At 37.4% G+C, this 11,866-nt stretch overlaps 1 long non-coding RNA gene across 1 annotated transcript in view; it reads right to left on the reverse strand.

Moving 5' to 3' along the window:
* The window catches only part of LOC137857013 (uncharacterized), a 78,496-nt gene extending 73,153 nt beyond the window's left edge, over positions 1–5,343 (reverse strand). Inside the window, exons 1-2 of the long non-coding RNA XR_011096927.1 lie at positions 5,091–5,343; positions 3,774–3,800 (exon numbers count right to left, since the gene is read on the reverse strand). This is a non-coding gene — a long non-coding RNA (uncharacterized lncRNA). The remainder of the gene's footprint in view (positions 1–3,773; positions 3,801–5,090) is intronic.
* Positions 5,344–11,866: the final 6,523 nt, after the last annotated feature.

Consider the following 11,866-nt stretch of genomic DNA (forward strand, 5'->3'; position numbering starts at 1 on the left):
ATGGACAGAGTTGATAGCCCGTAAAATAAAATAGACTAACTTTTCACTGGCATCCTATCAATATTTTGGCATCTGAAAAGAGCAGGGAAACTAGAATTAAGTAGTTCCATTTCTTCCACTTCAACAGTTTGGAAAAAGATGTTAAAGAAAAATAAAGCTAATTCTGACAGAAAGGTAGAGTTTTTCTGTGTTTATTTTTATTTTAATGAAAAATGGTTTCATTTCAAAGGGAAATTATTACTTTTTTTTTCCTTTGATCAAAATTTTCAAAAACAGGACTCTGCATGCAGGATCATTTGCTAAACCCCCAAATTTTAAGGACCCCTAATTTCCAAGTTTATTGAAAATAATTTTCACTGAAGGGTATACTATATTTATTAAAGGTTGTGCTACTCTGTAGTTTACATATTACACAGTTTTATCCAAGTTTTCACTTTCCCTAATTTATTGGGTTTATGGGGGAAGGGCCTCATAGCAAAAGGCTGCAGGGGCAGCCTCTGTAAGAAGAGCGCAGCAGCTGTCCTGTGTTATAAGGGCCAGTTTCAGCCAGCTCCAAAGGGACCCACCGCTGCCCACAGCCTAGCCAGTGAGCATTACTGGTTGTGCCTCTATGAGGGCAGATTTGGGGCAGGGGTACAAAAAACTGCTGTACAACTGCAGCTGGGAGAGAGGAGTGACAAAATGTAAGAGAACCAGCCCTGCAGACCCCAAGGACAATGCAGAAGGAGGGCATCAGGTGCTCCAGGCGTGCAGCAGAAGTACCCCTGCAGCCCATGGGTCCCACATGGAACAGATCTCCACCCTGCAGCCCATGGAGGAGTCCCTGGGAGCAGGTGGATGTGGTCTGGAGGAGGCTGCAGCCCATGGAGAGCCCCTGCAGGAGCAGGGGGTTTGGGGGGGAGCTGCTGCCAGTGGGGGACCTGTGCTGGAGCAGTTTGCTCCTGACAGATGGACCCCGTGGTACATAGCCATCTGGGAGCAGTTTTTGAAGAGCTGCTGCCTGTGGGCAGGATCAGTTTGGAAGCACGACATCCCGTGGGAGGGACCCCACGTGGAGCAGGGGCAGAGAGTGACTGTGAAGAAGCTGCGGAAACAAAGTGTTAGGGACTGACCACAGCCCCCATTCCTCATTCCTCTGCACCACTTGAGGGGAGGAGGTAGAAGAGAGTGGACTGGGAGGATGGTGTTTTTAGTTTGTTTTTAGTTTCTCAGTACTCTGGCATGTTAGTAATAGGTAATAAATTATATAATAAATTATATTAATCTCTATATGCTGAGTCTAATTTACTCGTGATCATAATTGTTGAGTGATCTTGCCCTGTCATTATGTCAGACCTTGAGCCTTTCTTATCGTATTTTCTTCCCCTTTCCCTTTGAGGAGGGGGAATGAAAGAGTGGGTGTGGTGGAATTCAGCTGCCCAGCAGGGTAAAACCACCATACCATGTACTTTAGGTGAATGTTCAATTGAATTTCAGGGTCTGAATGAGTTGGCTCTTCCCTCATTGTGATTTAAAGCTCTAAACTTCTTCTTGTGCATAATATGCCCTCTCCTTCCTTTCAGCTTTCTGTGAATCCCCTGAAGGCTTTTAAATGAGCATACAAAAGAAAGCATTTTACAGTGCTAAGTCTGGCAAATTGGAGGGCAGATAGCAACATTTCATAAAATTAATCCCTGTAAATATGCATCAGTTTTTCAAACAGCAGTTTCAGAATATACCTCTAATATGCCTTAAAAAAAAAAAAATCTGATTATTTTACAAATAGCTGTCTGTTTACATTCAACTACCAAACAATAAACATGGCTAATGACCTTTCTGTTCAGTGGATATAACTATAGTTACTGTAAAATTTCAGGTATGCACAAAAAGGAAGTGTGGAAGTATTTATTGACTCTCTAAAGCACAGATTCAATCTTTCTTTTGCTTATTATAATAATAAAGCATATTTATGAGTCAGTAGATTCAAACAAGTGTTTCTTATTTGTTTGTTTTGTCTATTAGTTTTGTTATTTTCCAAGCTGCTTTCAGAGAGGTGGTATAAAGAAAATCCTGGTCAATGTAGTATTACAGGAATGCGGAACCACATAAAAATTTAGGTTGGTAGTAATCTCTGGGGGTCTCTAGGCCTAACCCCAAACAGGGATTTGGAATAACTTCAAAGTTAGATCAGACTATGCCAGGTGTTACTGACTGTTGAATATATCCAGTGTTGGAGAATCTGCATTTCCAGGAAAACTTTTCTACTGCATATCCATGTTTATATATTATTATTATTATTTTCCTTGTATCTGATCAGAGTTTTGCATAGAATCATAGAATATTCGGAGTTGGAAGGGACCCACAAGGATCATCTAGTCCAGCTTCTGGCTCCACGCAGGTCTACCCAAAAATTAGAATTCAGACCATATGACTGAGAACATAGTCCAAATGCTTCTTGTTGCAACATATGACTTATAGCCAGAAATGTCTGCCTCAGTCTTCCCTTGGATTCGCCTTCCTAGGTGGTTGAAGACTTCAGTTAGATCCCCCTTAATCAAGCAAACCCCACTCCCTCCTTATGGATCATGCATTCTATATCCCCCCCATTGGACCTTCTCCGATTAGTCAATATTTATTTTGTATTGGGGGACAAAGTAAACGTGATCTTAGAATTACCTAACAGAGGGGAACACTCTCTTCCTTTGATCTTCTAGTAATGCCCTGTCTCATAATCTCCGACCACTCATACTTGACTCTTCTTATTTGTGGCACTGGGGCCTGGCTTGACCAGGAGCTTCTTGGCAACACCTTCATTGCTTCAGCTTTTGCCCAATGCCTCTGTGGGTTCTCCAAGTGACTTTCTGTAAATAAAAGGAATCCACCCTCTTCCATTTTCCACTGTCCTTGGGCAGTCAGTTTCCATGCCCTAACCCTAGGTTTGCTAAGGTTGACACTCTCAGCCTATCCTCTCTATTGCTTTCCATGGGATTTTAGAGGTTTAGGATTTTCAGTAGGTTTCTGAAATATATACTTTGAGATTCACCTGCACCTCAGGACTGAATAGCAGCAGGAATAAAATGGGAAGAATATAATAGAAATCAGTCTAGTTGAAAATAAGAGTTTTTACATATTGGAGTGAATTCTGGCTCTCTGTGAGGACTATAAAAACTCTCACTGACTTCAGGGGATGTGATGGTTTTACCCCGTACAGAGGAGTAGGACTTATCCCTGTATTTACAGAGAATCCCTTCTCTGGTCAGGCCCCAGGATCTGAAATAGCTTGTTGCCTTTGACATATGGGACATGTCATGCAAATTTTTCTTTGATATTAATATAATAAATCAAACACTTATTTTTCTCAGGAAATGTGCTTTTAATAACTGTATGATACAGATTTAACATGTAAGTCTTTTTCCACTAAATATAAGTAGTATATTTATTGGAAATTTAAAGAGCTTTTCATTTTACCGTTATCAAGAATTCATAGTTCTTAAACACTCCTGGTAATTACTCTGAAATAGAATTAATTTAAATTAGGTTGTTCTGTGATCAATAGTTATGTTACTGTGTCTCACAAGGGTCAGGAGAAGTCCATGAAACATTGAGCACAAACTGACTACAAGGCACAGCGGATTGAGATAATTGAATTTGGAAAAAATGTATATATATATATAATCTATATGCATAGGGATGACTACTTGGGGTCTTTCCATAATACCTATCTCAAATGAAACACTAGGGACTTATGGGAACACCATTTTTAAAGCTAAAAGACAAAGCAACATGAATCTCACCTGTTGAATTCCTTGCTGTGGGAAAATCTGTAAAAACAAACAAACAAAAAAAAACACACACAAAACAACAACAAAAAATTATTCTTGCTCAGAAAGTGGCTATGGAAGCTATTTATTAATTACTACAGTGATAAGACAAATACACCTGTGTTAAGAAGAAAAGAAACCACAACTGTTGTGGTGGATTTCATAAACCATTAGTCATGGTCTGTTTTACCGTTCTGATAAAGATAATCCCTACTTGAACCAAAGGTGACCAGTCTTGTCTGGTAGCAGCAAATTTTGTGACACTTCTCTCACCACTAACCTAAACAAGCACAGACTGTTACCTCTGTAAACTATTTCTTGTGAGAAGACAAGTAACAGATCAGCATGTGGGTTGATACAGTATATATGTATATCTCCTGCTTGTTCTTTGTTCGCTTATATCACTGACTTATGGAAACTCCAGCCACTTTAAATGCCAAGATTTCCTTTCTGTGGAAAACTGTGCAGATCACAAGGGGACCAGTTGTGATCTCAAACTGATCTCATCCCAGGACTGGGCTGGGACATGGTCTAGGAATACAACTGAACTTGAGCTTGGAAGTCTTGAGATTAAAATTACTGACTTAGTGTTTTCAGCTGAGGCCACTCAAACTCTCAAAATGCTTTTGTTCCTTTTGCATATATTTTATATACACGTAAATAACATATATATAAATAAAATATGTGTATATATGTGCTTTACTAGAACCTGTTTTTGTAGACCTCTGTGTCCATGCACGACCAGATGGCAGCTAACTTTTACAGAATTTAACTGTGTTTCTATTCTAATAGGTACGCTAAATTTCAATTTATGGATAGATTATAATTAAACGCTAGATAGTTATAGTTAAACCCTTAGAAAAAGAAAAAAAAAAAAAAGCCACTCAGATTCTAATGACAGGACAGTATTTTGTTTTACATAAATATAAGCTGGATGCCAGTGGTTGGGCACTGGAACAGGCTCTCCAGGGAAGTGGTCACAGCAGCAAGCCTCCTGGAGTTCAAGAGACATTTTGATAATGCTCTCAGACACATGGTTTCATTTTTGGGTGGTTCTCTGTGGAGTCAGAAGTTGGACTTCATGATGGAGGTTGGAACTAAATGATCTTTAAAGTCCCTTTCCCCCCCCCCAACCAAACCATTCTTTTATTTTAAGATCCTTCTTCGATCCCTTCCAACTCAGGATATTCTATGATTCTAGGATAATATAACAATAAAAGCAAAAAGTTGCATTATAGAAATAAATGTTATTCAATAAAGCATTCTCAATTTAATTGACACCAGACCTACCAAATCAGCGAGCGTTCATCCCTTTCCTCCTCTCCCCTTGTATTGCAGCCTGTGAAACAAGCTAGTGCGTAAGTGACAGCTGCTTTATAACCAGATGATATACATGTATTCCAGGAGACTTTGGTATATCGAATCCTGTTTCAAGAAACAAATTCCCAGTGAACCTGTGCCTGTGACATCTAGTTTTAGAACTTGGCTTGTGTGTGTGTATTCACTATTACTTCAAGAGCTTTTAGAACATTCTAACATTTGATTTTGATCACAGGTACTTTTGCCTGGAAGAAAGCCTGTACTGAAATAGGAGGACCCTTGAAGGATGTTAACTAACAGAAATGAATGCTTTAATAAGGAAGGAGGGTTTCATTCTTCAAGATCCCTATTCAGAGTGGCAAGTCCAAGAAAGTTAGATTATATCAGAAAGGTATCATTTTTATTTCTATGGTTGTATTTTAGTTTGCTAGCCCACTTCCATGTAAGTTTCTTAAATGTTAAAATGTTCTCAAAACAGTATAAAGTGGTATTCATTTCTTATGGTTAATGGTGTGCTTAAGAGTAACTTTAATTATGTAGATTTGCAATGAACTGTTTGGTTTTTAAGTAAGAGTTATTGGAACAGTTTTATCATCATCATCAAAAAAAAAAAAAAAAAAAAAAAGTAGCTCCTTCACCAAAACTATTTTGAGCTTCAAGGTTGACTGAACTTAAAGATTCAGACAAAAAATGTGATCATTCTGCCAGTTTTCATCTGCATCCATTCCTGGCATATGAAACTTGGATGAGGTTTTGATACTTGTGGAGCATATTGAGAAAATACAGTCAGTCTTTAGATTTATAAGGAATCTGCACCTGCTCCCCATGGATTTAATTTCTTAATTTTTCAGTGACTTTATGTGACCTTGACCAATATGAACACTTCATTTTTTCTATGTTTAATGTTGCCTAAATATAGAAAAGCTGTACTACATTATCAGGGATGTTATGGGTTTAAGTAATTGATTATATATGTTTTTGAGGACATATCAGTAAATGAGCATTATAACTTTACATGTTTAAGATTTTGACAGTGACAGAGGGACAATGATATCTTTTCAGATATTTTTTCCTTTTTATGTATCAGTTCACATGAATCAAGCTTACATCCCCTTTGTTTCCTGTAAGTGCTTATTCTCTGAAGCACTTTGTGTGGATAGGTTTAGCTGGCTAGACTATCTGTGAAACCTGCATTTAACATTTATACATAATGAACATTTACTACTGGCAATGTCAACACAGACGCCCAATCAGATATTTGTAGCAATTTTGTACAAATCTATTGACCAATCACATCTAACAAGTTTAAATAGCAAATACAACATTGGACAGAGTTTGATGTGTTTGAATAGTCCTTTTATGTGCTACACTTTTGATCCCCCAGAAAGCTTCTATTCAGCATAAGAGAGGGTACTGAAGGCTAATCCACAGTTTGTACAGACAGGAGGTTTTCATGACCAAGCTGTAAAAATTAGGGAGTAATAATTAACTGGATAATTTAAAATATGTTCCTAATAAATATATCAGTAATGGTCAGAATTCTCTCATAAGCAGAAAAATTAGATCACTGCAGAATGATTCACTTGTGAATTATTCACACAGCTGTAGAAATGATTCAGACTGACAGATTGATGGGTAGAACATGCCCATAAAAACAGGATATTCTGCACTCTTTGTTATCCTTTATGTGTTACACATTCTATGGCTTTTGCTGGGATTCTGTAAGTATATGCAAAGCAATGAATGCCAGCCTGCAGAAAAATCTCAGGTTTTCCTTCAAGCATCAAATTAGAGGATACCACCCAACAGGAGCAACTGGGTGAGGAAACAAATGGAAATTACATTCTCAGTTAATAGAGTAGTAATCAACTGAACTTCTTTGGCCTCACTTTTATGGAAGCTGTGCATAAAAGTTCAGGACAAATCAATTTTTTTCTTTTTTCCCCTGATGAAGTAAAACATTTCCTAGTATAAGCAAGCAGTCCTAGGAAATGGGTCATCGTTTTTGTTGCAATACAGAGCAAACTTCCAGTGATTAAATTAGTGTGATGAAATATGCTGTGGGGCATAAAATTTTTCTGAAATAACATGCTTTGGAACTGACCTATCCAGGCTTCCTTCATGTGTGATTTATAATATTTCTGAAGTTTTAGATATTTTTTTTTTATTATTATTTATTTATTATTATTTTTTTTTCTAATGAATTCACAGGAATAACAATCTCATTCAAGTTTAGCCTGATGAATTTACAAATAGTTCTTTTTTACATTTACCATAAATTACTTTCCTTTACCTAACAGCAGCTTCTTTGCTGGCAGTTTAACAGCTTAGTAAATGTAATTATTAATAAATGGAATATAGTCTTCAAAAAGACAGAAAATAAGTCTGTCATCTTACTTGAATATGTAGCTGCTCCTTTTGAAACAGCACAGCATAGCATTACTTTGATGAAGTAATGCCTATCAAGTGGATTATTGTAAACAGAAATTTTACAGTGCTTTTATTTGAATAAGAGAAGCTAGATTTATAGACATGCACTATGTTTCAGTTGGATATTGCAATGAAGGTTTTAAGCAAAGAAGCAGCATAAAATATTTGCCCTTCAGGATTTTTGTTTGGCTCTGAAGCCATCCCAATAAGATTTGACACTGTACATGAAATCAGATGTTTTGCCTTTATTTTTGGTGTGCTACAGTGTGCTAAGTACCTACCAAGAGTTAATAAATAAATAAATAAAAATCTAGTCTAATTCCCTAAAGAACAGTTATGGCATTTTCTTCACCTTTTATAGCATTATGGGCTGGATTATTAATCAGGTAATTTCACTTGCACAGAGCTCCTAAAGGATTTTTTTTTTTTATTTTATTTTTAATGAACAGAAATGAAGAAGTGGGTCCTATCTTAACTAACTGGTTTCTTATCATGATTCTGTGAAATCTTGAGGCATGAAAACAGTAGTTTTAGTAGGTAATCATATGCATGGTACTTAAAACCCCACTTTTCTCTAAAAACTGTAAGCAACAGACATCACTTACAAGCTCTGCTCCAATAATGTTTTAAGAATCTTGTTTAATTGCTTAGGAGTCTTGAGATGCATAGATATCTTTGTTCATAAAGGTAGTATCCTAATCCAGGAAGAATTTGCAAGTACAGAAAATACATTCAAAAAGTCACTGTCCATAAATAAGAGGGAGGAGACAATCAAAAACTTTTGATAATGACCTCATGACTGGGGAACTAGTGTGAGAAGTACTAAACTGGGGTTCCATTCTCACTCTTAGCAAGCTCAGACCCATATTTTCCAATTCAGTCACCACATTTTCTTCAAGAGTGGTTTTCAAAAGAGTTTTCTGGACACACCTTCCACATCTCTTGCCCAAGCTAGTCCATTGTGTGGTAAGGAATACAAAAGTCAGAAGAAAAGTCAGGCCAGAAGTAAAGAGGTGGGAAATTAATCTCTATATCAGAATAAAGGTAGATTACTTCTGCCCTTTTCTATACAAGTTCTGTGTAAAATCTAAAATCCTTAACCCTTTTCTACTCTCCTTTTCAGCAATTTCATATGCAGTTCCTGTAAAATTCAATAGTGAATAATATAAAAACTTTGAGGTCTTTTGGAGAATTAGAATTTAAGCTTAACAATGAGAGTAATTCACTTTCCTTGTAGTGCCTAGGAGAGCTGCATACACACACTGAATAATGTAACAGGCAGCGTGGGTGGGTGTACATGTGCAGGCAGAACATCCCAGTGCCACTGCTGGTTCACAATGAAAATTCATTCCCAGACATGTCTCTTCTACACAATCGTTTTAACACATTCCTCCTAACCTGAACATGTTGAGCACAAAGGAACTTCATGCATCATGCTGTTTATCCTTGACCTTTCCTGTTGGGTTCAGAAAGGTACACATGGCCTCTACTTTCTCTTGGAAAATTCTAATTAAAAGAGAAGGGAGAGATTTAAATGTGTGAAATTTTAATAGAGTTTCCCAGTGTAGCAATTGTACATTATGTCATCTTGGATAAATTTTGACTGAATTAGCTTTTGCAGAATGCCCACCAGACCTGCTTCCACAGGCTGTTTTGCCATCTGCACTATTAAAACATCCCCATTAAGTGTGCCCAGGGTCTAATCTTTTGCAACTGATTACAAATTGTCCATAATGCACAGTCTGAAATAGAATTGCTGGAATTAATTTTTAAAAATTAAACTTGCAAATTTGTTATACCAGAAACAAAAGGATATATCTAGTTATAATAATTTTAATCTGGAAAGAGTGAAGATTAGCTTGGTCACAGACAATGATAATAAAGATTAGATATTAAAAAATACTATCATTTGCCTCAGGGGTGTTCAGAAAAGTTTTAATGTGTTTATACTGCAAGTCTGACAGAAGCTCTTGCATTTCTTTGCAAGTCTGGTCGGAAAATCCCACTGTATTCAAGTACTGACCTCTCACTTGATTTAAATGATGCACTCTCAGTAGACTAAACAAAAATGACTGACAAAACTGATTTGTAAACCAAATATTTGCCCTTCTAGATATCTGGAAGGGGAAAAAGATTTACTGTTTTCCTATAGCATCCTAAACAATGGTCTTGTTATAAAATAATCTTTCTCACTTTTGTCTCTGAAAAAGGGAAAAAATAGTAAGGGCAAGCCTAGAAGGTAATACCTGGAAACTGAAGCTAGAGGTTGAAATGCTGCTCTGTGATTCTCACCTTTTCTCTGTTCAGGCAAGTTGTGTATATCTTGCCCTGCACTTCAGTTTCCTCCTCAGTTATCCATACATATCTCATGGAAGGTATGGTTGCTGTATTAAGACAGAGGGAGATAGTCACACTGAGCCTTGAGTCAAGGTCAGCATTGTAGCATTTAAAAGTCAGGAAGTTAATGGGTTTCTAGGATGCATGTCTATCAATCTAGCACTAATGGTATATTTCCTGTTTTTGGATCCCTTCTTCCCTTTCTGCATCAATATACAGGCTGCTGTGGGAATTCTTCCTTTGCTTGGTTTCTCTTTAAAAGTAAGTGGGAGAAGGGAGAAGGATGGAGAGGAAAAAGAAAGGAAAAAAAAATTTAGGCTTTTTTGAAAATCAGAGCTGTGTTAAACCATGAAGACTATTGTAAGTCTTGACTTGAATTGGTATTCCCATGATTCCAAGATTCATTTTGTCAAGGCTGAAACTTGAAAGACAATGGATGTCCTTTAGTTTGAACTCCTAGTACTGTCAAGCTAGAGGTTTCCCCTACAATGCAATTTACATCGTGAGAGTGCACCAAGACACAGCAGCTGGGAGCTCTAACCTCTCACTTTCCCACTGCAAAAGAACATGGTCATATGCCGTCATGCTTTGACAGCAGGTTTTATGGACCAAAACACTTCGATAGAATTCAGACATTCAATAGAATGCCCTCAAATTATGCTTTTGGATACAGAAAGTGTTTCATCTGAAAATTACTGATTCCATTTCTAGCATGCTGAAGGAAATGGCATTTTCTGATGACAGCCCTAGTGTCTACCCTGTGGAGTCATATGCTACATGCAATATTGTTCTGCACTTTTTCTACCCTCTGTGTCCCTCTTTGTTCCCAAAAATGTCTCAGAAGTTGAACAATGGAATATTTCTGTCCTAAAAAAAAAAAAAATAGGAAAAAACACTGTAATCAGATTTATAAGGTAAAAAGTCCTAGTATTCTTGAAGAAGTAAAGAGAAAGAAGATCCCTTCTGACACTGAAATAAACAATATTGCACTCCTCTGATGAATCCATGTGGATTCTCAGGCTATTGATATTCCTTGAAACATCCATTACTTGAGTGTCAAGTAGCTGGGAATTTTGACTAGCACATCAGACTCTAGACTCTTGGTTCTTGTAGAAAAACTTCAGAACTCCAGACTGCCTTTTCTTTTATGACCTAATAGAAGCAATTAAGAATGCTTAGGATATACATAAGTATGCCCTCATCTAACCCTCAAATGGCTGTCACCACTCTATTGTAAGTGAATAGTGCATTGATCAGCATGTGCCTTATTACCTTGTGCATGCAAAGACATTGTAGTAGTTTATTTCCTCTTTTGCACTTTGTACACCACATCTATCAAGAAGAAATATGGTCTAGGCAGTTCAAAAGGCAAAAGAAACTGTTTCAGCAATAAGGGAATGACTCAACAGGGAAATGACACAGGGAGAATTCAATGTATATCTCTTCGGAAGGATGCAGACAGATAACTGCTCACTCATTCTGAAGCACTAGGTGTGGCAGCTCTTAGCTCTCTCTCTGATCTTGTACTCAGCCTAAACAGCAGCTAAGAATAATGTTGCCAAATAAGGCAATGCTTTTAAAAAGTTCAAATAAACATCTGCATCATCCAGCTGCCTTTCCATTAGTGAGGTCTAAAGACCAGTGAGGGACTTTATTCAATACACTAAACACTCCTTGAAGTAGTTGGACGTCAACTTGTTTGCAATGACTTAATGGACAGAGAAAGAATCCAGTTCAGGCTAGCGTTAGGCAGAAGATTTTTTTGTTTTTTTTTTTTTAATCAATAACCACCAGATCTGATGTATTCACATCATATCATCATCCACAAGGCAAAATAATCGTACATTTTCCAAAGCAGGCCAGCAGCAAGAGCACAAGGGAAGGGGGCTCTCCATAGGTACATTAAAGGAGGCTGTAGCGAGGTGGGGATTGGTCTATTCTCCCACGTGCCTGGCGACAGGATGAGGGGGAATGGGCTA

This window comes from Anas acuta, chromosome 5 (genome assembly GCF_963932015.1).
Source record: "Anas acuta chromosome 5, bAnaAcu1.1, whole genome shotgun sequence".
Lineage (NCBI taxonomy): Eukaryota > Metazoa > Chordata > Aves > Anseriformes > Anatidae > Anas > Anas acuta.